Source organism: Neltuma alba, unplaced genomic scaffold, assembly GCF_004799145.2.
Source record: "Neltuma alba isolate B1F8T4 unplaced genomic scaffold, ASM479914v2 tig00010929_pilon, whole genome shotgun sequence".
Lineage (NCBI taxonomy): Eukaryota > Viridiplantae > Streptophyta > Magnoliopsida > Fabales > Fabaceae > Neltuma > Neltuma alba.
The window spans coordinates 126,424-132,423 of NW_021635704.1; positions in this window are offsets into that span (position 1 = coordinate 126,424).

Here is a 6,000-nt window from a genome sequence, read left to right on the forward strand (position 1 = left end):
ATATTATTTAGAATTTATAAATAATATATATCATATTAAGATTGATTGGATCATACTTGATTAATATATATATATAAATCAAATATTTGGTAAACAGGTATTGAAGGTTCAATATATTATCAGCAATATTTTGAATATTGAAATGAATTTTTTTGAATAAAAATTGAAATTCATTATAACAAAGGCAACTAACTTCTCTAATCACCATCCATCTCAAGTAAGAAAAGAGTGGTGTATACCAGATCTCAACTTAGCATCAATCTAAAATGAATATTTTAAGTGACTTGAAAGTTAGTTTATGAATATTCATTTATATGTAGAGTCTCCTTCTTTTTTTCTGATGGAATGTAGAGTCTCCTTCTATCCATGGATAGTGTACTGCCTTTTTAAAATTCCAATATAAATTGCAATAATATGAGTTTGTGGTGCCCAAATTAAAGATCCAAAATTTTAGCTAACATAATCCAATTAACTACTAAATTTATTTGTTTGAGAATCTACAAAAAGTTATTATTCCTTATTAAAATCCTCATACAAATTAAAGAATATTCTTCATGAAAATATATATTCCCCATTTTGAAGATATGTAGTAATTCTTAAACAAATTAAAGAGGATGAAATTTGTTGAAATATGAGAGAGACAGAAGTGGAAGAATGATGATTATATTTGCACTAGACATATTCTCAATGGCCTCTATGATGCTCTCTTTGATGTTTATCAAGATACAGTTTGCAAAGGATCTTTGAGACAAACTTGAGGCAAGGTACATACAAGATAATACTATAACTAAGAAATTTCTTATTACTCGTTTTAATAGTTATAAAATAGTTGATGGAAAGTCTATCATGGAGAAAATACATGAAATTAAACATATTTTGAATAATTTCATATAACATAAAATGCATATGGATGAGTCCATTATTGTCTTCTCAATCATAGACAAAGTTCCTCGTTCACAGAAACACTTCAAAAAGATGTTCAAATATATATAAAAAAAAAAGATATCTCTTTTGAGAAATTGAAAAATTATTTTCGTTTAAAAGAAGAATATAAAAAGCAAGATGTTAAAAAGGAAGCCAATGCTCAAGAGAATGTACATGTAGTGGAGGAAAGACAGTCCAATAAGACTTTAAAGAAAAGAGGAAAAGATAAAGACAACCCTTAAGCACAAGATGGTCACAAGAACAAGCAAATGGTCACAAGAACAAGAAAAAGAAAGGTAATTGCTTCTTTTATGAAAAAGTGGTCATTTCAAGAAAGAATATTGTTTCTTCAAAAAAGGAAAGAGAAAGAAAACAAGTCATCTGTAAAAAAAAAAATAGTAATTTTGTGACAGTAAATCAGTAATTTCTAAGATCCACCTGGTTGATATTGATAAATCATGATGGGTGGATTCTAGTGCCACACATCATAAGTGCAAGAACAAAAACTTCTTCAAAACAATGAAGGAAGAAGATGGGGATATACTTCATATGGGAAATACTTCAACTGTCCAAGTGAAGGGCATTGAACCGGAGGGAGTAATTCTTAAACAAATTAAACATGATCAGTAGGAAATCTACTATAAGATTTAATTAATAAGAATTATTTCCGTATCAAGAGTAATAATTGCGAGTGCATTTTTAAAGTTGATGTTAAACTCTTCATAAATTTTGAGCAGCCGAAATATGCACGTATAATACTACTATATAATTTTGAGAAATTAAAATTCTCGAGGGGCGGTGCCCCTAAAATTACTGGAAATGGAAATAGGATTTTTATTACAGAAACTCCAAAAGATATATATAAATATATATATATATATATATATCTGTACGATCATTCTCCAGCTGATGAATATAGATAGCTCATGGGTTTCCATCTGATCTCTGTTGTTGAAATTGTATGCTTGCCTGAACAATCTCATCATCATGTTCTTTCGATGAAGAAGATGAAGTACTCTTTTTGCCAGCACAGCAATCTTTTCTGCCATATATACAACCCAATGGTATTACCAGTACGAAAAGCAAGAAGATGAACAAGGCGCCTATTACCATCAAAGCCATTCTAAATCGGGCCATTCCTACTTTTCCATGTCCCTCTCCTCCTTGCTGTAACCTATTCACAACTTCGTTTATAACCATCACCATAACCCAGACGCCCAGGTACACGGAAGTCACAGCACACAGGAACTTTGTTACGACCACCATCACTCTACTGACTTTATTATTACGACGTCGGAGACTTTGAGGTTGTTGTTGTTGTTGATAACGATAATCAGCTTCGATTGGTGTTACGGGTACAATCTGAGATGAAACGTTCCAACATTCGGAGATCTTGTTTTTACCTCGGACTGCAAATCGTATGGTGTAGACAAGAGAAATAAAGGCCAAGTGTAATAACCAAGCAGTAAAAATTGTCAACCACACTGATTCACGAACGCCGTACACCTGGGGAAAGAAACGAATCGTTGCGATTGCTAGATATATCATCGCTATGAAGAAGAAACAGAACAAAGCCGAAAGCAAGAAGAGACACAGTGCAGTGATGACGGCTTTTACTTTTTCAATCTGCATTTTTTTGGCTTGTCAACCACAATTAATAATGTTGTTATGAAGCTATGCAATTGCCTATATACATTCCCAGCTTCAATTAATCGTCAACTATATGTATATATGTCGCAAATTATGCAGTTACTTAAATAAGGACTAAGGAGGCAATAATTATAATATATTACCTCCGGTTTTTAATATAAGAATTCGTTTGATTTTTATTTTGGTCCTAGATATAAGACCCCAATTCATTTTGTCTTTTATGTTTATCTATTTTTTAAAGATAGTTCTTGTAATAATATTAATTCTAGCCAATACATTTGATCAATAAAGATGTTTTAGAAAAAACAACACCTATTTATTACGAATAACTAATTTAACTAGCTTTTTTAATCTACTCAAATTAATCAACTAACTTTTATATCAAGAGCTGAAGGTAATATTATCGTTGTTATCACTCGTTACGTTGCCGCCTAGGTCTCCTTTTGATGATTCTATCTTTGTGTTGGAGTATACTTCAGATTTATAATTGAAAAAAAAAAATTACATATCCTTCCAGTCTTGATAGGCATTTATATTGGAAACTATACCCATTTGATAGAAAACTCTTTTAATTAGTACCTTAATATGTGCAATTAATAAGGAGAATTTATACATTTAGGAGACAAAGTGGATTTTAATTAAGTTTTTATATTTAAAATCAAAGCAAATTATTCTAAAAACTCTCGCGTACATTAAGGACGGAGAAGGAGTAATGTTGTGAATGATGTGTGTTTGTGTGTTTATCCATCGTTTTTCTTCCTTCCTTTTGTGATTGTGATTATATACGCACAGATGGCGCGGAACATCGATCTGGTTCGATATATACACTCCTTCATAAGTAGGAATCTTGAAGAGTTCTGAATTTTTCTGGTGAAGAAAGGACGAGCCTAATTTATAAATATAAAAATAGGAGTCTTGCCCTTGAAATAAACGGAACTTAATACTTTGATCATCGATCTATTTGGCCTAAGACAAAAACGACCTCGTCAGTATCTTGTGCTCCTGTACAAAGTTGAAATAGTTTCTGTAAAACCCAAGTCGTCCCACATAGGATGCTTTATGTAGAAATTAAATCGAAAACGGAACAAGTAATCCTCATGTAACATAGTAACATACACAGAGACAGAGAAATAATGAATTCAGCTAATGGATCATATTTCTATACATATACATATACATATACACACATATACATATATTGTCCTGATGACCTATTCACACACACACACACACAAAAACTATGATTATGGTAAAATACACTAAAGATTCCAAACCCCCCCCCCCCAAATTTTAATTACATGCATATGTTTAAACAAATTTGTCTGTTCCTGCATTTAATACATAGGCAAATTAAACTTGCTAGTCTAATGATGTTGATTAGTGATCTATTGGAATGCTTTATATATACATACAAATTAAGATGAGCAGTGGAGGACAATATATATATAAGTTGATAGAATCTCTCAAAATTAAATATCTTGGCATTCTCACATCAATTTACGTACGTACGTACCGCACACCGCAAAACAATATTCTTAATTAATGTTGTTGTTGGATCATTATAGGAGGTTGCTGATGATCATGTTCCACAGAAGAAGAAGTTGGAGCAGGTGCAACCTTGGTGCCACTATTGATGATAGAATTAATAGCACTACCAGAGAACACGGCGGTGAAGACGAAAGCGACGGCGAAGACTGAGAAGAAAGCAATTCCAAATCGATCCCAATTAGGGACTTGTTGGTCGTCGTCGTCGTCACTCATTTTGTTCTCTTCACCTACCAATTCCACAACCAAATGAGTCACCAACATGAAGCACGAACAAGCCATTACTGAACTCAAAATGAACAGTAATGAAAGGATCGCCAATTTTCCCTTCCCATTCACAGCCATCTTATTGATTTTCTTGTTCTATACGTCCAAAAGTTTTTATATATGAAGCTGTTATCACTGAAAATGGCCAAGCTAAGTATTGTCCCTTTATTATTTGCTCTATCTTACCATCTTTTGGCAGGACAGAAAGGGGTAGAGAAGGCCAACACCAATACATATACAGATAAATCAAAACTTAACTTTTTTTTTACCGGGGTTTTTTATAATATTCTGCTTCTTTCTAAAAGGATGATCATCTGAAACAGTTTTTTAGCCATATATAAAATGAGGTTATGAACCGTATATAACTTGCTACAGATATTATATAATTAGCTAGAGGTCATGGAGCTTCTTATTTTTAATTTAATAATGACGCATGTTTTTTAGCAATTACTCAGGGACAACACTATTCCGAAGGTGGCTAATCAAATTTTGAAGAGTTAAGAATGATAAATTATTATGAAAAGAGGAATTTTCCCTTGGCTTTATGTCCTACGAATTGAAGCTGGGTTCAATTATTCGAGACAACTTGCGCGGTGAGCCTCTTCATCATAATCATAAGGAGACCTCTAAGGGCTTGTTTGGATTGACTTACAAGTAACTTTTTCAACATAATTTATGAAATAAAAAATAAATATGTGAGAAGAGTTTTGTCTCGACTTATGTGAATTTACTTAGAAGTCAGTTTCCAACAGAGCTCCAAACAAGCCCTAAGTAGATAATAACACGAAGTCTCGTCCAATATCATTTGCAGAGACCTCCACTTTATTCGAAATTCTCATACTTAGCTTCGCATAGTTTAAGCATATGTAAATGCCTTGGTGGCCCCACATGTTATAAATTTTATAGGAGTTTATATTTAATTGACCATACATGTTTTTTTTTTAAAGGAAGAAAAGGAGAAGAAAAATTTTAACGAAGTCTGTTTGAAAAATTAAAGAAGTAAGATTCAAAATTTCTAATTAATTTTGCCTGCTTTTTTTATCTTACATCTTTCTACCAAAATTTTACAATCTTCTTTTTTTAATTTTTTAAGTTAAACTCGTTGAAATTTTTTCTTTCTTTCTCTTCAATTTCCTCATACCAAACATAGGTAAGTCAATTGCATAAAACCCCGAGATTTAAAATATTAAATTTAAATTTTGAAATATTAAGAGGTCATATACGACATGTCTAAAATTTAAAGGATTTTTATAAAATTAACAACTTACATAAAATGCCATACTGTCAAGTGTTAGGGGTTAAATTTCCATTAAAAAATGAGCAACTTAATAACAAAAGTTTTATGGTAAAATCATGAAGAGTTAAGGTTAAATTTAAACTTTAAAGTATCATATAAGTTATGTGTAGAGAACCCAAAATTCAGAAGGATTTTGTATAATTTTTTTTTTTTAAAATGAAGAAATATTGAAAGAGGCCGAGCAAATTACAAATAGTCAAATACAAATTTATTTAGGAAAAAAAGAAAAGAAAAGAAAAGCTAGGAAAAGACCGTGCAAACATGAAACAAGTACAAATTTACAAAAAATGGTTTTTTTTTTAGTGAAGATAATTTTA